The sequence below is a fragment of the Cupressus sempervirens genome, chromosome 10 (assembly GCF_028749045.1).
Source record: "Cupressus sempervirens isolate cs-2001-9-10 chromosome 10, ASM2874904v1, whole genome shotgun sequence".
NCBI classification, from domain to species: Eukaryota; Viridiplantae; Streptophyta; class Pinopsida; order Cupressales; family Cupressaceae; genus Cupressus; species Cupressus sempervirens.
In genome coordinates, this window is record NC_143127.1 from 810,762,289 (window position 1) to 810,788,661 (window position 26,373).

General features: G+C 39.4%; 1 pseudogene; it reads left to right on the forward strand.

Annotated features, from left to right (window-relative positions):
• LOC149536407 (SNF1-related protein kinase regulatory subunit gamma-1 pseudogene) overlaps positions 1-26,373 on the forward strand; it is a 177,566-nt pseudogene continuing 151,193 nt past the window's right edge.

Genomic DNA, 26,373 nt, shown 5'->3' on the forward strand with positions numbered 1-26,373 from the left:
ATGGGTGCTTCCCCTAAAAATGATAAGAAATTTAAAGAAACAGGATCTCGCAAGCATAAACAGAAGACAATAAAAAGTGGATCTGAGGATATAAAGACACAGACTACAAATGTCGGAAGGAATTGTAACAAAGTGATGGAAAAGCCAATCAGTAATCAACATAAGGAATCAAAGGGAACATTATCCAAAAAAAACAAAGATAGTCAATTAAGTGAGATCCCTGACTCTATAGATTATCCAAAAGAAACCCCAGTAGATCAAATAGAAGAGCTAGAAAACATGTTATACAACTCATGCAGGGATAGCAGTATACAAGAACTTCAAAAGAATGAAAACTCACTGAAACCTATCCAGGTTAGGTTAGAGAATAGCATGCCAGAGAAGTCTAAGGTAAATAGCAAGTTTTGGCAAACCCCAACAGCTACCTGCAGTTCCCCTTTTACTCCTAACAAGGGTAAGTGCACAAAGTTGTCGTGCCAAAAGGGGGCTATAAGTGGTACTGTTTATTCCAAAAAAACATAACATAGTACAAAGTGTGGCCCCCCTAAAATTTTATCTTTTTTTTTGAAATTCTTTAATCGCTCTGGTCAAAAGTTACCTAACACTATGTAGTTTATCCCAGATTTTTTGGGTAATTTTATAATTTGTATTTTTTTTTTAATGAATTTTTAAATCAGACCCATCCCAAAAATGTGAAATATCTATGTGCTCCCCCTAGAAATGATTGAAAACTAATCTAAAATCAAAACTTCTTTTTTTCAAAGTGTAGAATGGAGTCTAGTTTCTAAAAAACTAAGTTGTTACAAAATTCGATGAATGAGCTAAAATCTATAGCCCAATTAGTACATGGTGGTTTTTGACAAAAAATGAACATACATTCAAAAGAAATTATAGATGAAAGACTTAAAATAGTTCAAATTAAAAATAAATTATATGGTTAGATAGCTAACACAGAGACCTATAATGTTATGTAACTTGATCTTATCGATACCCAACCACGAAGAATCTTGAAGGGAGCACACAAGAAAAATCAATCATTTTTTGTATGTTTTCTAGAAAACATGTCTCAAACCTATTTATAAACTCCAAACCTTTGGGTTGGATCTCCAAGGCAAAACCAAGCCTTAGGCTTGGTTTTAATGCAAAGCTTTGAATAGTGCGTGCGCCCTATAGCGTGTGCACCCTATAGTGCACACGCCCTATTAAAACACTATTGAATTCGAGGTAGTTCGCACGTGCTATAGTGCGCACACGCTATAGTGCGCACACGCTATAGTGCGCACGCACTATTGAGACCTAAATTGCAAATCAAAACCAAGAGAGAGCTGGGGGGGTGGGGCGAGGGAATGGCTATTTGTGTGTGTGAGAGAGATAGAGAGAAAGTAGGGGATGGGAGAGGGGAGAGAGGAAGTGAGAAAGAGTAGGGGTGGCAGAGAGAGTATAGGATAGGAGATAGAGGAAATGTCAGAGAGTAGGGGTGGAAAAGAGGGTACAAGATGCAAGAGAGAGGAAGTGTGAGAGAGAGTGTAGAGGTGGAAAAGAGAGAGTATGGGATGGGGGAGAGAGATTGAAAGTAGGGGATGGGAGAGAGAGGAAGTGTGAGAGAGAGTACAAGTTGGGAGAGAGAGATTGAGAGTAGGGGATGGGAGAGAGAGAGAGTAGGTGGTGGGAGACGGATTGGGAGAGGAAGAGCAAGAGAGAGGAGGATGGGAGTTCATGTGTGTGAAAGAGAGAGAGTAGGGAATGGGAGAGGGGGAAGATAGAGTAGCTTGAGAGAGAGTAGGGGATGGAAGAGAGAGTAGGCGATGGGAGAGGGAGTGGGAGAGGGAGAGAGAGAGGGGGGATGGAAATGTGTGTAAGAGAGAAAGAGAGAGAGTGTGTGAAAATGTGAGAGAGGGTAGGGGGTAGCAGAGAGAGAGTAGAGAGGGAGAGAGTGAGAGAGAGAGAGAGTGAGAGAGAGTGAGAGTAGGCAGTGGGAGAGGGAGAGCGAGTGAGAGAAAAAGTAGAGGATGGGAGAGGAGAGAGGGGGGATGGGTGTGTGTGAAAGAGAGAGAGAGTAGGGAATGAGAGAGGGGAGAGAGAGATAGAGAGAGTAGGGGATGGGATAGAAAGAGAGTAGGAAATGGCAGAGGGAGTGGGAGAGGGAGAGAGAGGGTGGATGGAGAAGAAAGAGATTAGGCAATGGTAGAGGGAGTGGGAGAGGGAGAGAGAGGGGGGATGGAAGTGTGTGTAAGAGAGAAAGTAGGGGATGGGAGAGAGTGTGAGAGAGAGTAGGGGTGGCAAAGAGAGAGAGTGAGAGTAGGGGATGGGAGAGAGAGGGAGAGAGAGAGAGAGAGATAGTAGGCGATGGGAGAGGGAGTGGGAGGGAGAGGGAGAGGGGGAATGGAAGTGTGTAAGAGAGATAGAGTTGGGGATGGGAGAGAGTAGGCAATGGGAGAGGGAGTGAGAGAGAGAGAGGGGGGGGGGGAATGGGAACGTGTATAAGAGATATAGAGTAGGGGATGGGAGAGAGTGTGAGAGTTTGAGAGAGAGTAGGGGGTGGTAGAGAGATCTTGTATAGGATGGGGGTGAGAGAGAGAGAGAGTATGAGAGAGAGTAGGGGATGGAAGAGAGAGAGTGAGAGTAGGGGATGGGAGAGAGAAAGTAAAGAGGGAAAGAGAGTACTTGAGAGAGAGAGATAGTAGGTGGTGCAAGAGGGAGTGGGAAAGGGAGAGAGAGGGGGGATGGGAGTGTGTGTGACAAATCTAGAGAGTAGGGGATGGGAGAGGAGAAAGAGAGGGGGGGTGGGAGTGCGTGTCTATGAAAGAGAGAGAGTAGGGGATGGGAGAGGGGAGAGAGAGAGTAGGGGATGGGGGAGAGGGAGTGGGAGAGGGAGAGAGAGAGAGGGGGGGAATGGGAATGTGTGTAAGAGAGACAGAGTAGGGGATGGAAGAGAGTGTGAGAGTGTGAGAGAGTAGGTGGTGGCAGAGAGAGCTCGTATGGGATGGGAGAGAGAGAGTGAGATTAGGGGATGGGAGTGTGAGAGAGAGTAGGGGATGGGAGAGAGAGAGAGTGAGAGTAAGGGATGGGATGGGAGAGAGAGAGAGAGTAGAGAGGGAGAGAGAGAACTTGAGAGAGAGAGATCTAGTAGGTGGTAGGAGAGGGAGAGGGAGAGGGAGAGAGATAGGGGGGATGGGAGTGTGCATGATAGATGTAGAGAGTAGGGGATGGGAGAGAAGAGAGTGGGGGGATAAGAGTGTGTGTGTCTGTGAAAGAGAGAGAGTAGGGGATGGGAGGGAGTGTGAGAGTGTGAGAGAGTAGGGGGTGGCAGAGAGAGAGTACAAGATGGGAGAGACAGAGTGAAAGGATGGGAGAGATGGAGTGAAAGGATGGGAGAGAGTGAGAGAGAGAGTAGGGGGCGGTAGAGAGAGAGAGAGAGAGTATGGGATGGGAGAGATAGAGTGAAAGGATGGGAGAGAGTGTGAGAGAGAGTAGGGGATGGGAGAGAGTGTGAGAGAGAGTTGGGAATGGGAGAGAGAGAGAGTAAGAGTAGGGGATGGGAGAGAGAGAGTAGAGACGGAGAGAGAGAACTTGAGAGAGAGAAATAGTAGGTGACCTGGGAGAGGGAGTGGGAGAGGAGGAGAGAGAGGGATGGGAGTGCGTGTGACAAATATAGAGAGTAGGGGATGGCAGAGAAGAGAGAGGAGGGATGGGAGTGTGAGTGTGTGTGTGTGTCTGTGAAAGAGAGAGAGTAGGGGATAGGAGAGAGTGTGAGAGTGTGAGAGAGAGTAGTGGGTGGCAAAGAGAGAGTATGAGATGGGAAGGATAGAGTGAAAGGATGGGAGAGAGTGTGAGAGAGAGTAGGGGATGGGAGAGAGTGTGAGAGAGAGTTGGGAATGGGAGAGAGAGAGAGTGTAAGAGTAGGGGATGGGAGAGAGAGAGTAGAGAGGGAGAGAGAGAACTTGAGAGAGAGAAATAGTAGGTGACCTAGGAGAGGGAGTGGGAGAGGAGGAGAGAGGGGGATGGGAGTGCGTGTGACAAATCTAGAGAGTAGGGGATGGGAGAGAAGAGAGAGGGGGGATGGGAGTGTGAGTGTGTGTGTGTGTCTATGAAAGAGAGAGAGTAGGGGATAGGAGAGAGTGTGAGAGTGTGAGAGAGAGTAGGGGGTGGCAAAGAGAGAGTATGAGATGGGAGAGACAGAGTGAAAGGATGGGAGAGAGTGTGAGAGAGAGTAGGGGATGGGAGAGAGTGTGAGAAAGAGTTGGGAATGGGAGAGAGAGAGAGTAAGAGTAGGGGATGAGAGAGAGAGAGTAGAGAGGGAGAGATAGAACTTGAGAGAGAGAAATAGTAGGTGACTTGGGAGAGGGAGTGGGAGAGGAGGAGAGAGAGGGATGGGAGTGCGTGTGACAAATCTAGAGAGTAGGGGATGGGAGAGAAGAGAGAGGGGGGATGGGAGTGTGAGTGTGTGTGTGTGTCTATGAAAGAGAGAGAGTAGGGGATAGGAGAGAGTGTGAGAGTGTGAGAGAGAGTAGGGGGTGGCAAAGAGAGAGTACGAGATGGGAGAGACAGAGTGAAAGGATGGGAGAGAGTGTGAGAGAGAGTAGGGGATGGGAGAGAGTGTGAGAGAGAGTTGGGAATGGTAGAGAGAGAGAGTAAGAGTAGGGGATGGGAGAGAGAGAGTAGAGAGGGAGAGAGAGAACTTGAGAGAGAGAAATATTAGGTGACCTGGGAGAGGGAGTGGGAGAGGAGGAGAGAGAGGGATGGGAGTGTGTGTGTGTGTGTCTGTGAAAGAGAGAGAGTAGGGGATAGGAGAGAGTGTGAGAGTGTGAGAGATAGTAGGGGGTGGCAAAGAGAGAGTACGAGATGGGAGAGACAGAGTGAAAGGATGGGAAAGAGTGAGAGAGAGAGAGTAGGAGGTGACAGAGAGAGAGAGAGTACGAGATGAGAGAGACAGAGTGAAAGGATGAGAGAGAGTGTCAGAGAGAGTAGGGGATGGGAGAGAGTGTGAGAGAGAGTTGGGGATTGGAGAGAGAGAGAGAGTAAGAGTAGGGGATGGGAGAGAGAGAGAGAGAGAGAGAGAGGGAGAGAGAGAGTAGAGAGGGAGAGAGAGAACTTGAGAGAGAGAGAGATAGTAGGTGGTGGGAGAGGGAGTGGGAGAGGAGGAGAGAGAGGGATGGGAGAGGGGAGAGAGAGAGGGGGATGGGAGTGTGTATCTGCAAAAGAGAGAGTTTAGGGGATGGGAGAGGGGAGAGAGAGAGTAGCGGATGGGAGTGTGTGTAAGAGAGAGTAGGGGATGGGAGAGAGTGTGAGAGAGAGTAGGAGGTGGCAGAGAGAGAGAGAGTAAGAAGTGGGAGAGGGAGGATGGGAGTCTGTGTGAGAGATCTAAAGAGTAAAGGATGGGAGAGGGGAGAGAGAGTAGGAAGAGAGAGAGAGAGAGTAGGGAGAGAGAGAGAGTAGGGAGGGTGGAGAGTTATGTGTTCTAATATAGTGCATACGTGCTATAGCGCGTACGCACTATGTGAGATCACCTAAAAATGGTCAAAAAGAAACTTTGGGGCCCATTTCATTCATTCTCTACTTTTGTTCTGTTCCGCACTCTGTTATCCCGATAGAAATCGCGGGTTTCAACACAACAAACATTCTTTCAAAGTGGCAAACACTATTTCAAGCTAACAAACACTATTTCAAGGTGGCAAACACTTTTGGAAGCTAAAAAACACCAAATTCAATCATTGGATACACGATTTGAAGACTTTTTGAATATTCCTTTTATAGAAAAGGTTAGTGCAATCTATTTTAAATATTGTTTGTTGATATATAGATACAAATTTGATTTTAATTTGACATGTTGTTTAATATATAGTGAATTCATTGAAATTTGTATGTTTCAATGAAATGTTATTTCGAAATGGTTAGAAATTTGACAAGTCATTTTATATATATATTGTGTATTCATTCAAATAATTATAATTTTTATATGTATTTGAATAATTTGTAATTTACACATTTTAAGTAATTCAAATGTTTGAATAATTTGACATGTAGAAATGATCATCATGCCAAGGAAGAGTTTGAGGGAGTACCATTTTTACATCAGCGATGATCGATCACATTCTACAGAGTTCGTACATGGTTGTTTTCAACTATTTTATGGAGATTTGGCTAACAGGGGCATCACATATCGTCAACACATTATTTGGTCAGACAATTGTGCATCTCAATTCAAGAATGCACGGATGTTCTATTGGTTGAGCGGGATGCACAAGTTGTGTAGAATTCAATACATGTGGAATTTCACAGAGGCTGGTCATGGAAAGGGAGAGCATGATGGTGCAAGCGCATGCATCAAAAGAGCCTTAGCTCATGAAGAACTAAAGTACAAAGATGGAACAATATTGACAGATGCAAAATCCATCATCTAGTGGTGTAACGCTACAATGGGTCCAGGTAAGGAAGGTGAGTCTACAGGTCGTAGATTTTTTTGGTTGATAGATAATACTAACATTGCACCATATCAGGATTGTTGCACACTAATAGGATCTAGTGAGTTGCACTCTTTTAGAAGCTATGATGCAGTTTCATGGAGTATCCACACACGAAAAATGGCATGCTATTGTCCATCATGTGCAGAGGAAAATTGGGATGACTGTGAGTCGACTGAATGGGTGGACAAATGGGATATACGGGTTTTGGACCCAATTGACACCTATCATCCCCCGCAAGCACTAGAAATGGTACAGATGGAATCGTCTATTGACTTTGACCGTTTGTCTGATCTAGTGCAACCTAGTAATATATATATTTATATATCTTTGTAATTTCAATATGTAACTTTATAACTTTTACGCAAGTATTTTCTGAATTAATGACTGCATTTTGTACATTTGTCACAGCAGGCCATGTTTTTGCTATTATTGCACCTGAAGACAATGAAGAAGGGACAGATTATTATTTGTGTCATTGTGTTCAAGCGAAACAAAAATTGGATCACTCGGTTATAGATGGTGAAGGTTTAGAGTACCATGTCGGTGCGGTGGTTGTAACTGGCACATGGCTTAGACGATATTCTATGAAGAACCCTAACTTGTGGTTATTCAAAGATTGGCAAACAGAGAGGAAGATTCTTCATTATTCAAATCTTGTTGTCGCATCAAATGTCCACTTGATAAAATATGGTGGAAAACCACATAATAAGAATCTTTGGAGAGTTTGCGAGTTAGACCACGAGGCAATACTTGACACATTAAAATGTCGAGCAGATCCAGTTGGCTCATTAGATTGAATATAGAGAGAGGGAGAGAGAGAAAGAGTGATCAACTGGATCCAAATACATTGTTGCAACCTCTTCCCCAAGACTATCCACATGAATAAGGTGGACCGTATTGTTATGATGCGTAAGTGATGAGATTTAGTTTAAATCATAGATTTTATGTTTTGATTTGTTTAGAATCTAGATTTTATGTTTTGATGTCTCCAATTTTTTTAAAGCTAGAACAATATTTTTCATATTTTCTTATTGTGACGATATTTTTCTTTCATTGCATGTTCTCTTGGATGACAGGAGGGAGAGAAGAAAAATAAGTAGATTTCCAAACAGCCAGCCACCCTTCTTCATGTAATTTATTCATTTAAGGTAAAAGTCCCATTTCCTTTGTTTGGCTTTGGTATTTGGTTATTTAAAGTCATTATTCTAGTTGGACCTTCGTATGTTTGAATTTGAGATTTTTTAGTGTCTATTTGTTATGATTATATTGAATTATTAATTCTACGATGTTTCTATTATTTAATTATTTAAAATAAATTAAAACTTTTTGTATAAAATTATTATTTTTTATTTCTATCTATTTGTTATGATTATATCTATTATTTAAAATAAATTAATTCTATAATATCTCTATGATGAACTATTTATATTTCTAAACTTTACATATTTTACGCCATGACCAACAATCAAACTATTATAACAATACAAATACATTTAAATAGTAATGTAAGAATGGTTTAGTTCACATAAAAAATAAGTCTATCTTAGATATTCTAAATACATCACAAAACTTTATCGCTTCAAAAAAATTCGAATTTCTCCCATCTACTTGAGTTCCCATCAATTGTCCATAAAACTGGGAAAGGGAATAGGTGCTATGCTCCCAATCCCAACATCCTCTTGTCCACTACTAGGAGATGTGTGTAATGTAGGATTCAGCTCCATCAACTTAGTCATTTTTTTCACTAGTTGATTGGGACTCTCACCATTTGTTGCCAACTATGGTGACAATGCTTGGGGTTACACTTATTAAGTAAGAATATTTCCTAATCTAGGGATTAGAGCATTGAACATATCATAATGTGATTTATGCTATGGGAGAAGAGGTATGTTGGGCATACTAATTGATTCTAGGGCTAGTGCAATTACATCTCCTTCCACTAGTGTTGTAAATATAATTTCTATAGTTGTTGAAGGTGCAAATCCAATATTTGGTCTATATCTCTTTCAAACATTTAGATTATCCTCTCTTTCTTTCCTCTTCTATTCCTTTAGTGCAACCTTCTCTGCAACTCATTTTCCCCTCTCTATAGCATATAAGATCTCATTTCTTGCAATCTTTTCCTCTCTCCCATCTTTCCTATCCCTGATCTTCTCCTTCATGTAAAGTGCATTAGCCTCAAATAACTTCTTAGTCTCTCTTGTTCCTTAGAATTTTGTATCCTTTTCTTTGGTAGCTATAGGAATCTACTGGGTAAACCACTATGTTGTTTTCTATCTAGTGACATGTAACGTATAAAATCATCATCTCCATCATAGTCATTTTGGGCCTGGGTATCAAAAAATTGTTAACTATTTATTTCATCATGGTTGCCACCATTTTCAAAGCATTAGATGACGTCCTTGGGGTCAACATGTGGTGGGGATGGAATTAAAAGGGAAACATTTTCATCCCCACAAGTATTTGGTTACCCAAGGTTTGTTGTATGCTCAAGGTTTTATCTCCCATAATAGTCCACTGACTGGTTCAAGTTTTCTGGTTGGGTATTTTTAGGTGCAATTGTACCTAGTCCCTTCATATTTTGTCCATAACTCCTCAACAAAGTGTTAATTGGTTCATCTAATAAGCCATTGATTTTTAGGAAGGATTCAATAGTCATTTCCTCCCCCTCGCTTTACAACTCGTCAATATTTGCATCATCTACAGTAGTTGTTTCTTGCAACTCATCTCTTACACTTTCTCAATTTTGCCTCTTCTAGGCTTGTTCCAACTAGCCCTTGCTAGTCCTAAACTATTGGGTGATTAAAATACCCTTTTCCTCACTCTAAAATATACTCCAAAACCAACTACACTTGTTTTGTAAAATATCACTCAAAACTGGCTATTTCAGTCTGCCAACTAGGCCTAGTTTGAGGCCATTTACAAAGCAACTCACAATCCCTTGAATTTTGGAACTCCCATGACCCAAAAAAGTCTTAAGACATGACTCAAATGCAAGGATTCTTTTATTTTTTTGGTCTCATGATCAACTTTACAATGGTTTTTACAAAACCCTCCTTTCTAGCCCCTTTACCCTAGGGCTTTCTAGAACCCCAAAATGGTTCAACCACCTTCACTTTGGTTATATTAGATGACTTCAAACATAAAATGCAACTCTTGTTTGGAGAAAACACTAAATCCACCTTGGGAGCAATCACATACCCCTTTTTATGCACTCAAATTTTAGGGAAAACTATGCAAATACTTCTTAAATGGTTTCAACACATGACTTTTTAGATGGAAATGGTTATTATAGACTCAAACCAACAAGAAAAATCTCAAACTTGAGGTTTCTCAACACTCAACAATCAAATTTCAAAACTATTACCAGCACTTACTACTAGGACAATTTCTAGTTTTAATGGTCAAACTCCCAAACCATACAAAGGACCCCCCTCTATTTTCACATTTTTAAACACTCTTTTTGGAGACCTACAATAACCTCTCTCACTTTTTGGAGATCACACTCCGTTTTCATTTTACGACGCCATCTCGGGTGATGCTGAAACTTGCAATGTCGGCTAGTACAAAGTTGCCAATTGCCAAATCTCTCTCACCTTTCCTCGTGGGATCGAACTGTCTACTCCGTTAGCTCTGTGTGGTCGGGTAAACCCTATCCCCAACCTCTTCCTATCCCCTTCAGTGCTCAAATGTTCTCGGGCACGCCAATCTAGAATGTCCCCAAGGGTCACTAAATGCCATAGCGCTGCGATCTTTGACGGGGCATATCTCGGAGCTTGTGCAAGGTATGGATGTGATTCTAGTTCCTACAGGACCGTGTTGCAAAGACCTACAATAACCTCTCTCACTTTTTGGAGATCACACTCCATTTTTGTTTTATAATGCCATCTCGGGTGATGCTGAAACTTGTAGTGTGGGCCAGTACAAAGTTGCCAACTGCCAAATCTCTCTCACCTTTCATCGTGGGATCGAACTGTCTGATCTGTTAGCTCTGAGTGGCCGAGTAAACCCTATCCCCAACCTCGTCCTATCCCCTTTAGTGCTCGAACATTCTCAGGCACGCCAATCTGGAATGTCCCCAAGGGTCACTAAATGCCATAGGGCTGCGATCTTTGACGAGACATATCTCAGAGCTCATGCGAGGTATGGATGCGATTCTAGTTCCTATAGGAATGTGCTGTGGAGACCTACAATAACCTTTGTCACTTTTTGGAGATCACATTCTATTTTCATTTTACAACACCATCTCGGGTGATGCTGAAACTTGTAGTGTTGGCCAGTACAAAGTTGCCAACTGCCAAATCTCTCTCATCTTTTGTCATGGGATCAAACTGTCTGCTCCATTAGCTCTGGGTGGCCGGGTAAAACCTATCCCCAAACTTTTCTTGTCCCCTTCAATGCTTGAATGTTCTCAGGCACACCGAACCAGAATGTCCCTAAGGGTCACTAAATGCCACAGGGCTGCGATCTTTGACGGGGCATATCTTGAAGCTCGTGCAAGATATGGATGATATTCCAATTCCTACAAGATTGTGTTGCAGAGACCTACAATAACCTCTCTCACTTTTTGGAGATCACATTCCATTTTCATTCTACAATGCCATCTCGGGTGATGCTGAAACTTGTAGTGTTGGCCAGTACAAAGTTGCCAACTGCCAAATCTCTCTCATCTTTCGTCATGGGATCAAACTGTCTTGTCCATTAGCTCTGGGTGGCCGGGTAAAACCTATCCCCAACCTTTTCTTGTCTCCTTCAATGCTTGAATGTTCTCAGGCACGCCGAACTAGAATGTCCCTAAGGGTCACTAAATGCCACAGGGCTGCGATCTTTGACGGGGCATATCTTGGAGCTCGTGCAAGATATGGATGAGATTCCAATTCCTACAGGAGTGTGTTGCAGAGACATACAATAACCTCTCTCTCTTTTTGGAGATCACATTCCATTTTCATTCTACAATTCCATCTCGGGTGATGTTGAAACTTGTAATGTTGGCCAGTACAAAGTTGCCAACTACCAAATCTCTCTCATCTTTCATCATGGGATCAAACTGTCTACTCCATTAGCTTCAAGTGGCCGATTAAACCTTATCCCCAACCTCTTCCTATCCCCTTCAGTGCTCGAACATTCTCAGACACGCTGAACTAGAATGTCCCTAAGGGTCACTAAATGCCACAGGGCTGCGATCTTTGATGGGGCATATCTCGGAGCTTGTGTGAGGTATGGATGCGATTCTAGTTCCTACAAGACCATGTTGGGGAGACCTACAATAACCTCTCTCACTTTTTGGAGATCACACATCTTTTTTTTTTTTACAATGCCATCTCGGGTGATGCTGAAACTTGCAGTGTGGGCCAGTACAAAGTTGCCAACTGCCAAATCTCTCTCACCTTTCATTATGGGATTGAACTGTCTGCTTCGTTAGCTCTAAGTGGCCAGGTAAACCCTATCCCCAACCTCATCCTATCCCCTTTAGTGCTCAAACGTTCTCAGGCACGCCAATCCGGAATGTCCCCAAGGGTCACTAAATGCCATAGGGCTGCGATCTTTGACGGGGCATATCTCGGAGCTTGTGTGATGTATGGATGCATTTCTAGTTCCTATAGGACTGTGTTGTGGAGACCTACAATAACCTCTCTTTTTTTTTGGAGATCACATTCTATTTTCATTTTACAACACCATCTCGGGTGATGCTGAAACTTGTAGTGTTGGCCAGTACAAAGTTGCCAACTGCCAAATCTCCCTCATCTTTCATCATGGGATCAAACTGTCTACTCCATTAGCTCCAGTGGCCGAGTAAACCCTATCCCCAACCTTGTCTTGTCCCCTTCAATGCTTGAATGTTCTCAGGCACACCGAACTAGAATGTCCCTAAGGGTCACTAAATGCCACAGGGCTGCGATCTTTGATGGGGCATATCTTGGAGCTCATGCAAGATATGGATGAGATTCCAATTCCTACAGGACTGTGTTGCAAATATATACAATAACCTCTCTCTCTTTTTGGAGATCAAATTCCATTTTCATTGTACAATGCCATCTCGGGTGATGCTAAAACTTGTAGTGTTGGCCAGTACAATGTTGCCAACTGCCAAATCTCTCTCATCTTTCGTTGTGGGATCAAACTGTCTGCTACATTAGCTCTGAGTGGTCGAGTAAACCTTATCCCCAACCTCTTCCTATCCCCTTCAGTGCTCGAACGGTCTCAGGCACGCTAAACTAGAATGTCCCTAAGGGTCACTAAATGCCACAGGGTTGTGATCTTTGACGGGGCATATCTCGGAGCTTGTGCGAGGTATGGATGTGATTCTAGATCCTACAAGACTGTGTTGTGGAGACCTACAATAACCTCTCTCACTTTTTGGAGATCACACTTCATTTTTTTTTTACAATGCCATCTCGGGTGATGCTAAAACTTGCAGTGTGGGCCAGTACAAAGTTGCCAACTGCCAAATCTCTCTCACCTTTCATCATGGGATCGAACTGTCTGCTCTGTTAGCTCCAACTGGCCAGGTAAACCCTATCCCCAACATCATCCTATTCCCTTTAGTGCTCGAATGTTCTCAGGCATGCCAATCCGAAATGTCCCAAAGGGTCACTAAATGCCATAGGGCTACGATCTTTGACGGGGCATATCTCGGAGCTTGTGCGAGGTATGGATGCGATTCTAGTTCCTACATGACTGTGTTGCGAAGACATACAATAACCTCTCTTTCTTTTTGGAGATCACATTCTATTTTCATTTTACAACACCATCTTGGGTGATGCTAAAACTTGTAGTGTTGGCCAGTACAAAGTTGCCAACTGCCAAATCTCTCTCATCTTTCATCGTGGGATCAAACTGTCTGATCCACTAGCTCCGGGTGGCCAGGCAAACCCTATCCCCAACCTTGTCTTGTCCCCTTCAATGCTTGAATGTTCTCAGGCACACCGAACCAGAATGTCCCTAAGGGTCACTAAATGCCATAGGGCTGCAATCTTTGATGGGGCATATCTCGGAGCTCGTGCAAGATATGGATGAGATTCTAATTCCTACAGGACTGTGTTGTAGAGATCTACAATAACCTCTCTCACTTTGTTGAGATCACATTCCATTTTCATTCTACAATGCCATCTCGGGTGATGCTGAAACTTGTAGTGTTGGCCAGTACAAAGTTGCCAACTGCCAAATCTCTCTCATCTTTCGTCATGGGATCAAACTGTCTGCTCCATTAGCTCTGGGTGGCCAGGTAAACCCTATCCCAACCTCTTCCTATCCCTTTCATTGCTCGAACATTCTCAGGCACGCTGAACCAGAATGTCCCTAAGGGTCACTAAATGCCACAGGGTTGCGATCTTTGACGGGGCATATCTATGGGCTATCAATACTTCGAATATACTTTAAGTCAAATATTATCAATATGTGAAAAAATGGAACTTGTTGTATTTTGAAGTACTGAGAAGATGGCCTTGCGCTTCCCCAAGAGTTTCAGAAATGGGAGACATTAGGTAAGAGAGTGAAAATGTTACTATCACTTAGACACACATGACGTATTTGGAAATGCAAATTTTGATGGTAATCATTTTGTGATAAGGGAGAGACTAGGGATGATCATTGTTACTATCTCTTTAGTAGTGGAATTTTTTTTTCTCTTGAATTTGGTGGTGGGGGATCAGTGGTAAGACTCCTTGGATATTCCTTCTTATGATGTTAGTGACAAGTGTTGCTCTTTGAAAAAACTTGTACAATATTTTTTAAATTATTAGATACAAATAGAGAATTGTAAGTATTAAACATGATTAGCCTTTAGTTCCTAGAAGATCTTTATTTCCCCATCAATGCATTTAGAAAGTTAAGTTTGAAGAAGATCATAAATAGAAAGAATTAGAGAAGCGATTTAAACATTTATATTGATTGGAAACATGTGAGTCTTGAGTTTCCTCTACCTTTTAAAGAACATTCGTTAGCTAGCAGACCTAATTCCACATTCCATAAGACTGTCATTGCGCTAAAGATTTAGGAAACCAACTGCTCTAAGATAAAGCTTCCCAGTCAATAATAATCTAGCCTATTGAGGTACATAATACTTCTCAATTAAACTTGTGTTAATTCAGTATTAATTTTGTAATTAACTACAATTTAAGTATCTGTGTACAGGGGGTGACTGAGAAAACTATTTGAGGTCCAATTTGAAAATATATTTGTAAGGATCTCGACCAAGGTTCACAACTTCGATGATTAATACATTCATTCAGGCCAGAACCTCACTACAAAAAAATAATATATAAAAAAGGTAGTGAATAACATCATGTCTAGACCCAAATCAACCAATGAAAGTCAAATTAGCATAATGTGGAACAACAATATATGCATTGAGTGGGTTGTCATAAAAAAGCTTCATAATAAAATTCATGTCTAGAATTAAAAGACCTTAAAGAACATTTATGCTTGTAACACAAATGGCCATTCAAAACTGAATATGATTACAATATGTGAAATAGCATTACAAGAACTTGTAATGCTCTTGTGAACATCGTGTTAATTCTTGTAAGAATCCCTAAGATGCTTGTTATACTCCAAATTTTGTTGAAATTGAATTAATTTTTATCCTGTCGATTAATTGGCTTAGGGTGATATATGCTTCTTGGATGGAATAATGAGTTCATGATTAACTCTGTATTAAGATTCATAGCATCTTCTAGTTATTTGCAAAGGAAATTTATAAATTACTTGCTAATGTCATATGGCTTGCTTGAGAAAGATGTCTGTGTTCTTATTGATGGGTACTAATGACTATCCACATTTAGTTCTTTAATATCCTATTCGACAAGCTTTCCATAGACATTTCTTTGCCATAAAAATTATTTTTGAAAACATATTTGAGTAGGACTATAGTAGATACTACCAGAAATAGCTTCTTTGCAGTTTTTGAGAAATACTAATAAAGCCAAAAAGAACATCTACTAGTTGGTAGACATAATGGAAACTCTCTAGCAATTGAATTTAATTTCATACATGCACATATCTAATTTAATGTCATACACGAACATATCTAATTTAACGTCATACATGAACAAACATATAATATAAAATGATAACCAATAATGTCATATACATTAACAAACACATAATATATTATGATAACCAATAATGTCGTATATGAACAAACATATCATATATTAACCAATAATGTCATACATCAAATATATAATGTCATATGTACATCAAATGTGTATCGAATATGTCCCTCAGATGCCTATATATATACATGGGGAAGGAAACAAGTCTCTATATATATATGTATCAAATATCTCAACTACATCTTACAAGTCTCTCGACATCCTCTGCCGTCGTGTGGAGGGAGACAGTGGAGATGATGGGGCCTTCCTGACATGCTCACTTGACCTCTTGTTGAGGCTCTTCTCCAGGTCCAACTAATACAAAGAAAGTAGATATGAATAAATATTTATTATATGTTGAAATCAAATATATGTACTCACAAAATCAATTATTTTCTTAACGCCAACAAATAGTCACTCTGTAAGTCCACCTCAAATGCTCATGGACAATCAGGCGTGACAAGACCCTACAACAATTCAATAAATATAATCACTTATAAATAACATTAGAAATTTTGAGATTAACTATTATAAACAACAACTAAAATGAAGAAAATTCTTTCATACCTCCGTCAGTGGCTGTGAGCTAGCCACAACTGCGGCCACTCCACTATCAACAGACTGTCGCAGATGAGGAGGTCTGTCCAACATCATGAGCTGCATGTCATACAATAGACGTTATATCTAACATGAAACATGGAATAAATATAATCAAATGAATTAAATTAACATGAAACAACTGTACCTGTGTGAAGCTCGTATGATGTCTCTGCTCTGCATCTGTGGTAAAGGTTGAGGGTCCTGTGGAGAACTGATGCACGTGCATATTTTTTTTGGTCAATCCTTAATATGATTACATAATAAACATATGTATTAATTAAAATGATTAAATTGATACATACCTCAGGACCCGTCGAAGGGACAAAAAATGGGCCTAGAGGATCACTGCTAGGCCCAGGAACACTTTGACCCTAAATTTTGAACAATGTCAATAAATCCTAATTAATTAATCATTCATTATACATATGAAATGTGATCAAATTAGTGATTTACCTATTTGTCAATGCCAAATGTCTCATTCAGGAACTGATCGATGATAAGCCCATCATCTGCACTATCTCTGACATGAGTGCCAAATGTGCATAGGGATCCACATGAAGTGCACATGTGACCACAACGTATAGAAGGCTCCCCCTCACTAATGGGCTCATGGAATGGATGAGGGTATGTGTCAAAGCATTAATGGTCCCTAGAGTGCTGGCCTCTACATGTTCCTTCACAACTGAAGGAATAATCACATGCTCACGTTGTGGATGGACCACGGGTACCCTAACTACATTAGGGTCACGACGTGCTCCGGGACTCTCAAATGATGACCCCCCACCTCTACCCTGGGAGTCTAACATATCAAAATAATTGGGGATCTCCCCAAGGACAAACTCACAATATAATTTCTTCAAAAAATACATGGGGACCTCGTGATTGTTGTAAGGAGAGGCAGCAAAAACCATCCACCATCTATCCCAAAAATTATTTCTAATAGCATCATGTATGCACCAATGGATGGGGAATCGTTTAGTAACCTCTCTAACAGTATTTTCCTCACTGGGTTTTCTAAATAATGCACATATACTACCTTTTGGTATTTCCTTTTTTTTAACATCTTCATATGACAATTTATTTGCATAAAATCCTTTTTGTTCATCCCTCTTAGCCCGCCAAATATCTAACTGACCACTAACTGAGGCTATCTAAGTGTTAATGGATTCGAGGGATGATGCAAATTGAGCCCTCATTGGATTGGTTTGTTCGGATTCTTTCAACCGAGCAATGATTCCTTCTAATTCAGTTTTGCCTCTCTCTATTTCATTTCTTAGATTTTCTTGTGTGCCTGGTGGAGGTCTTGCAATTGGTTCGGGTTGTGGAATTTGTTCTTCTTCTTGAGGAGGGTTTTGGTTTTGGGGTTCTTGAGGGTTTTGATGTTCTTGTGGATTTTCTGGTTGATTATGAACATTTCCTGATAAAAAATCAATTGAAATTCAAATAAATAAACAAATCTAAATGAAATTTGTAAAAACCCTACAAAAGAATATAAAAAACTTACAAAACAATATGAAAAATCTATCAAATTAAGCAAAGTTAGGTTTATATCACTTACGGCATCATCATGGGTGCGCTTGTGGTCTTGGATTTCGTCGACAAGGAGGCATTTTGGCAAATGGTGGTGCAAATGTTGAGTCTTCAACTCACGTATGCACTGCTCGCTATAGGAGTAAAAGAAAATGGTAATGAAAATGATGGGCTACGGGTTTGCAGCCCATCATACATACTTTTTATTTTTTAGAAAGTGTGTACGCGCTATAGCGCATACACACTATAGCGCGCACGCGCTATGGCTTGGGTTGCCCAAGCTATAGCGTGTACGCACTGTTTAAAATAGGAAAAAAAAATTTCATTGTCACCTTTTTGGCACCACAACTCGGTGCATATGCCCACAACAGTCTTCAAAATCAAGCTAAAGGCAGTGACAAAGTAGCTATGTTAACAGTCATTGAGTTTCAGGAATTCTTAAACAAAGAAAACTTCTCAGACACATCATACACTGTATTTGACATGTCAAGGGTAGAAGAGAATAAAAATTATCAGCTTACTGATGAATTAGTCCAAGCTTTCTGTCCTGAATAGTGTGAGAATACCTCAGCAGCTCAAAAGGAAGAGCTTATCCACAGAGTTATCTAGTTAGGGGGGGAGAACTACACCAGTGAAGATCTTAGAAGAGACACATTTAACATTCAAATGTACGAGTTGGCAGCAGAGTTCACCAGTCAATCGAATTTAGCTAAACACATTCTATCAAAAATTGAGCCAAAGGAACAAGACCAACCCAATACAGATTAAAAGAACATAGTATAGCAAGCGGAAGTAAACTTGGATCAGCTAGGTATCTACATGTCCCAAGAAGGACTTAAATCACCAAATTATGGCAGAGTAAAGGGTAAAAGAGGCAAGAAATCTCTAAAGATACTTCGAGAAGCAGAGGGTCTGAGCAAGGAACAATAAAAGATTGACCAAATTTTCCATAATGGGAAGGGGAAGTACCTTCCCAATTAGGTATGAAGATCACTACTTGGAATGCTAGGGGTCTCAATGACCCTAGCAAAAAAAGGTTATTAAAAAATAACCTAAAAATCTTTAACTCTGATATTGTTCTCATTCAAGAATCTAAACTAAACTCTGTAGAAATAGATAAGTTAAGTAGGATGCTCAAAATTTGGTGATCCATGTTTCAAGAATCCTTAGGGGCATCAGGGGGTTTAGGAATCCTTTGGGACCCAAGGAAGGTTAGTCTTAATATCCTTAATAATTCTAAGAATTGGATTAGCGGTAAGGTCCAAAGCTTAAAATTAAATCTTAAATTCATTATCATCAATGTGTATGGTCCGGTTAGTAATTCTGATAAAATGTTAGTATGGGAAGAAATTGGTCATTTCTTGAATAGTCAAAATAAGGAATTTGTTCTATTAGGAGGAGACTTCAATACCATCCTAGACCTAAATGAAAAGGATGGTGGTATTCAAATACTATCGCAAGCATCTAAAATATTTAAGGAATGGTGTGCCAACCATAATCTTATTGACACTCCTACCAATAATGACATTTATACATGGAACAATAGAAGAAAGGACTTTGCTTACATCACAGAAAAACTTGATAGATTTATGATACAAGGGGAATTAGATTCCTACAACCTTAACTTCCAATCTTCTATTTTACCCATCGTGGGATCAGATCATTTTCTGGTTAGATTTTAATTCTTAGAGCCCCTTAAACCAGTTAGAAACCCATTCAAATGTCAGAAAATGTTGTTCCTAGACCCTAAATTTCTCAGTAATATTAAAGCTTGGTGGGACTTAGAGAGCTTCATAGGGTCTAAAATGTTTGTCTTCGTCAACAAATTAAAAATGCTTAAGGAACATATCCTTAGATGGAATAAAGACTAGTTTAACAACATTTTCAGCGAGAAATTGGATATAGAAAATCAACTTAAAGAACTTCATTCGAAAGTGATTAAGAAAGGTATGGACAATAAGAGTTATCTCCTTGAAAAAGAACTGTTAGCCAAACAAGAAAATATTCTAACCAAAGAAGAGATATTCTGGAGGTAGAAATCGAGAGAAAGATGGCTAGCAGAAGGTGACCGTAATACAAAATTCTTTCATAACTCAACCATCTACAACAGAGCAAAGAGCAGAATCACTAGTGTAAAAAATCAACAAGGTATTACAACAGAAAAACTAGTAGAAATTGTAGACACCTTTGTTAATTATTTCAAAAATGTACTAAATAACCATAATGGTTCAAATTACACTGCTCAAACTAGTCTTCTGAAAGTAATTCCGAAAGTTGTTGATCAGCAGGATAATATTAATCTGATTAAACCCATTACCTTAGATGAAGTCAAGAATGTGGTTTTCAACATGAACCCAGATAAATCCCTGAGACCAGATGGATTCTAGGCATTCTTTTTCCAAAAATGCTGGGATATCATTGGTGTTGACCTCTGGAAAGCAATCGAAGCATCCAGAAATGGAGGCTCTCTTCTCTTTGAAATTAATTTCTCTTTCATTACATTTATTCCTAAGAAGTCTGATCCGGAATCCCCAGGAGATTATAGACCAATAGCCTTATGCAACACTATCTATAAAATCATTTCCAAAATTATAGCAAACAGACTCAAAAAGATCCTCGCAAAGATTATTTCAGAGGAACAAACAGGGTTCATGCCAAGTAGATCCATTCTAGATGGTATCATCACCATTCAAGAAATGATTCATTCGGCAAGAATCAACAAGGAAGCTTGTATGATCATGAAACTAGACATTCAGAAAGCATATGATATGGTGGACTGGAGATTCCTATGTAAAACATTAGAAGTGTTTGGGTTTTCACATCAGTGGATCAATCTAATCTTCAAATTTATTTCTACCCCTAAAATTTTGATTCTCATTAACGGTACTCTAGAAGGTTTTTTTGATATATCTAGAGGTATTAGACAAGGGGACCCTCTATCCCCCTCATTTTTCATTATCATGGTGGAAGCCTTTGGAAGAGTTTTTTAGGATGCATATAACAGACAATAGATCTTAGGTATCATAGTCTCCAAAGATTTACCTAATATAACTCACCAACAGTTTGCTGATGAGACTATCCTGTCCAGGAAAAGCACGATTACAGAAGCTCGATCTCTTAAAAGCATTATTAACCTATATATGAAAGCTTAGGGATAGAAGGTCAATGATCATAAATCCAAAATTTTCTTTTTAAACACTAAGATAGAAATTGAGGAGCAAATTTGTAGGATCATGGGTTACAAGAAAGGAACCTTTCCCTGCAAATATCTTGGCATAGCCTTAGAAAAAGGAACTAAATCAAGTAAGGTTTGGGATGATACCCTAAAGAAATTAGATTCCAAGTTAGGCTCATGGAAGGATAGATGGTTAACTAAGGCAGGCAAATGCACCAAGATTAGTGCAATACTATTAGCCATTTCTACTTATCCGCTATCTTGCCTTCCTCTTTCTAAGCAGAACCTCAAGAAATTTGAGTTCAAGATGATGAAATTCCTATGGAACGATAGGGATGGAGATAGTAAGTGGGCTCTAATCAAGTGGAAGCATATTTGCAAACCCAAAGAGCGTGGGGGTTTAGGGGTAAAAAACCTTCAATGGCAAAATAAAGCTCTAGGAGCGAAACTTATTTGGCGCCTATACATTGAATATAATAAAAAATGGGCTAAGATAATCTATAATAAATATCTCATCATAGAGGACCCACTATCAATTTTTAGAATCATTTCTCCTACAAAAGGATCAGAATGCTGGAACTTCATGCTAAGATGTCGTAGTCTAGTTAGTAAATTTCTTACCTAGGATGTAGGTTCAGGTGATGAAGCCCTCTTTTGGGAGGACTCATGGGATGGTAAACCACCCCTCTCTCACCAACTTAATATTTTGACACTTATAGATAGTTTAAAATCCCTTTGGGGCAATAAAGTTAAAGATTATAAGATCTTGTCAATATCAAAAGGCTCACCCAAATGGTCTTGGAAATCTATCAAAGGATTAGGTCTAAAAGAGGAAATTACGAAAAGCTTTGATAAGCTAGTGAAAGATAGAAAAATCAAACAAACAAGCAAAGAGGATACCCTAATTTGGGCTGCCTCCAATGATGGGCAATAAAATGTCAGTAATGGTTATAGGGCCATTGTCAAAACTCATCAAACAGAGTTTGTAGATATCCCATCACAACTATGTTGGGACTCCTCTTGTCTCCCAAAAGTTGGATTCTTCCTTTGGCTTGCTATTCAAAAAAGGGTTTTAACTATGGAAAAACTTTACATTCTTGGCTTCCAAGGCCCCTCTAGGTGTACCCTTTGCCATTGTAATAGTGAAGATGCTGATCATCTCTTGTTCAATTGTACCTACGCCCAAAGTTGCTGGGAGTGAATTAGGTGGAGGCTAGACTTGTCTACACCTTTTCCAAATTCTTTGATTGATTTTCTCTTTGGTTGGCCCATGAATTTAGTTAAGGGAGTCTACAGTAAGCTTTGGAACATGTCCCCTTCCATCATTATCTAGGAAATATGGAAGGAACAAAATTGATGTATTTTCCAAAACTTGGAACTCAAACCGGCAGAGCTTATTGTCAAAATTGAAGCTAGTATTGTAGGATTAGTCAACTCCTACTTAAGTAAATCAAGGCTAGAGGAAGGTTCTTTTTCAAATTGGGATGGCATTATCAAGAAGCGATGGTCCAATCTAAACAATCCCCCCTTAACATACATAAAGAAAAGTATAGAGGCTAGGAAAATCTGCAAATGGATTCCGCCACCAATTGGATGGGTCAAACTAAATTTTGATGGAGCTGTGCGAGGCAAACCAGGTATAGCAAGTATTGGATGTATAATAACCAATGAGGCAGGATCTTGGATAGCTAAAAAAGCAATGCCTATCCAACCTACCTCAAATAATATAGTAGAACTGGAGGCTCCCCATTAAGGGATATAGTTATGCGTAGAGCTTAAGTTAACCAAAGTTATTATTGAAGGTGACTCCCCAATCATCCTCAATGCTATTAGGAAAAGATCCACCCCTAACTGGGTCCTAAATTCTCACTTAGAAGAAATTCTCCTTTCATTGGATAAGTTGGAAGAGTATAGGATCTATCACATATTCAGGGAAGGCAATAGTAGGGTAAATCAGCTAGCTAACCTAGATGTAGATGGAGTCAATTCCTTATTGGTTAATAAGGAGTATTGTATTCTGCACTAATAATGGTCTAAGTGGAGCATATATCTTAAGTTTGGTTAGTTAAATTATGCTATCTAGTAGCATAAAGTTCTCTTATATTTAGTGACACCACTAAAGAAGACATTTAGTCATCTTCGCCTAATAATATTAAAATAACGGTAGACTGATGTTTGGTAGCTCGAGTGTGTGAAGTTTGTAGTCTTTATGATTAAGGTACCTTTTACACCAATATTGCATAAATCATGGTGTAGACAGATCAAGATTTTGTATAATGATTACCCTCTTGTGATATCCCGCACTTCTAGTACTTCGCATGGGTAAGCTTTAGCCTTTCGATAAAGGTAGTCATGAGATGGTATATCTCATGCTCGCGTTTAGAAGTTTCTTGTCATTACTTATAGAAGTATGTATCTAAACTACCGATCCTCAATTTCTCGGTTTAAGAATGGAATCCAACATTGTCTTGTTACATGCCTATGAGAATCGAACTATGGCCTTTTATGGGTCAGTAATGTTGGATACAATTGTTAATTGTGTATTGTCTTTGATGTTACACAAATGTCATATCAGCCATCAAACAGAGTCTACCAAGCTTAGATGGTTAGCAAAGCAATTTATAGTGACTACCGAGCATTCCTGAATATTACATAGAAAGTTAGCTTTTACCGAGCTCACTCAGTAAGCGAAGAAAAGTTAGCTTTTACTGAGCTCACTTGGTAAGCAAAGAAAAGTTAGCTTTTATCGAGCTCGCTCGATAAGCGAAGAAAAGTTAGCTTTTACTGAGCTCACTAGGTAAGCGAAGAAAAGTTAGCTTTTACCAAGATCATTCGGTAAGCAAAGAAAAGTTAGCTTTTACCGAGCTCACTCGGTAACCATAGAAAAGTTAGCTTTTACCAAGCTCACTCGGTAAACAAAGGAAGTTCAGTATTTACCGAGTTAACTCAATCTCTAAAGGAAGTTGCAAGGTTTGAAGTGTTTACCAAGCTCCATTTGGTTAACACTGGGGAAACCATTCTGAGAAGTGGTCACCGAGCTGGGTCAGGCAGTGAAGAATTTTATTGTTCTAAAGAATTAAGTTTAATTGCTTTATGCAGCCGACTGATTTATGTTTTTCAGTTGTTATAACTTGTAATTGAGCCGACTTGAAAATATGTAAGGTATATATGAAAGATCAAGTTGTGAATTCAAAAAAAAGAAAAAAGAAGAAGTGTGTGTGGATGCATAAAAGTGCGAATAAGAAAATATATGAGCGAATGTTGAGGAAGGATTAGATATTCCTATGAAGCTGCAAAGTTGAATTCGATCAGTGAGGATCTAGTGAAGCAGAACAGATATATGTATTCAGCAAAGATAAGTTGCATATATTTCAGATCACTTCATTGTTGCTTTCTAATCATTGTAACAGTGATTCAAAATCTCTTAACAGAGTTGGTTTGATAGCCATTTTGTAAATCCTCTAACAAGGTGACAGTAGTTGAATTATTTTAAAGACCTTTGAAAAGGCCACCTCTAACAAGGTGATTAAATCCTCTAACAGGGTCACACCTAACAGTGTGTTTTGTAACCTTTAATAGGGTTGGCTCCTAACAGGGCTCACTTCAGAAGAGTGAAAATTGGTAACTAGTTACATGGTGGTTTTTCCCAAATTGAGTTTCCACGTTAAATCTGGTGTCTCTTTTGTTCATGATTATTCCTTTATGCATGCATGTTAATTACCTTAAATGCTTAATAAGTTAACAAAATATCTATCAAGTTTCAGCATTTATTTGTATGGTTACCGAGTGCCTACAACAATATTGTTTTAAGACATCTAAGGATCTGTGAAAAGATTTTGGGGTAACCGATTCACCCCTCCCCTCTCAGTTAATCTCTATTTCCAATAATTGGTATTAGAGCTTTTGGTGCTTGTAGGATAAGATTTCAAGGATCTAAGCCAAAGATCAGGATGTCTTACAAAAGGAAAATCCCAAGACTTAATAGAAATAACTTCTCAGCATGGCAAGGATTGATGAGACTTCACCTAGCATCCATTGGTGATATAGGACTGAATTACCTTGATGAAAAATATGCAGAACCAGCTGGTACACTATCTGTCAATGATATTGCTGAAAAGAAGACTCACAACATTATGATGATAGATATAGCATCTGCTTTGAGCTATGAAGATTTTGATGATATCAAGGACTGCAAATCTGCCTTTGAAATGTGGGAAAAGTTGAAAGAGATCTATGGAGGAGATGATAATGTTAGAAGAGCCAAAGTAGAAAGTCTGAGAGGACAATTTGATCAAATGAGGATGAGAGAAGATGAAAACATTGCAAAATATGTTGAAAGAGTTAAAGCATGTGTCAGTGCAATCAAAGCTTCTAGAGGAGATATCAGTGAAGAGACAGTTATAAGTAAAGTTCTTAGAACTCTACTCCCCATTTATGCAATCAGAGTTTCTGTAATTTAGGAAAGAAGATGTGAAGCAAATCATAAGATAAATCTAGAGGCTATAGTTGGAAGATTGATTACATTTGAAAGGGACAACTTTGATAACTATGTTCCAGCTTCCAAGAACATTGAATTAGAATTTGAAGCCAAACTATCACTCAAGGAGAAAAGCAAAAGAAATCTCAGTCAGAAAGTGAAGATGAATCAGACCAAAGTTCAGACAGTGATCTTGAAGTAATTGAAGCCCTTTTAGCAAGGAAGTATTCTAAAGGTAGAGGAAAATAAAAAGGTAAAGTACCTCTAATCTATTTTTCATGTGAAGAAGTTGGTCATATTGTTGCTAGGTGTCCAAACAAGAAAAATAAAGATGAGAAGAAAGATCACAGATGGAATGGCAAGAAAGATTTCAAACCATTCAAGGACAAAGGTAAGAAAACATGTTTTATGGCTAAAGATTCTAATGATTCTAATGATGAAGAAGAAGAGGAGATTGTCTATATTGCTGTGAAAGATGAATCTGATAATGATGAAGAAATGGCACTCATTTCTCATATGAGCAAAAATGATACATGGATCATAGATAGTGGTTGTTCTCATCACATGACTGATAACAAAACTAAGTTTGAATACTTTGAAGAGTATGATTGTGGCAGTGTAAGATTTGGTAACAATGAACTTTGTTGTATAAAAGGAAGAGGAAGAACCCCACTAACCAAAGAACTTATATGTGATAATGCCTATTGGATAGAAGGAATACAACATAATTTGTTAAGTGTAGCACAACTACTCAATAATGGAATCAAAGTAGAATTCATGCATGTTAAAGCAAGACTCTTGGATGGGAAAGGAAAGCTGATTGGATCAGGTACTCAAACTAAAGGTAACTTGTTCTATCTTGAACTTAGTGAATGTTCATGTTTCATTGCTCAAGTTGAAGAAAGTTGGTTATGGCATAAAAGGTTGTGTAATTTAAACTTTGATAATCTGGTAAAGATAAGAAAATTCAGGAAAGTAAGAGGCATTCCCAACATAAAGAAACCTGAGGTCAGTTTATGCAAAAATTGTCAG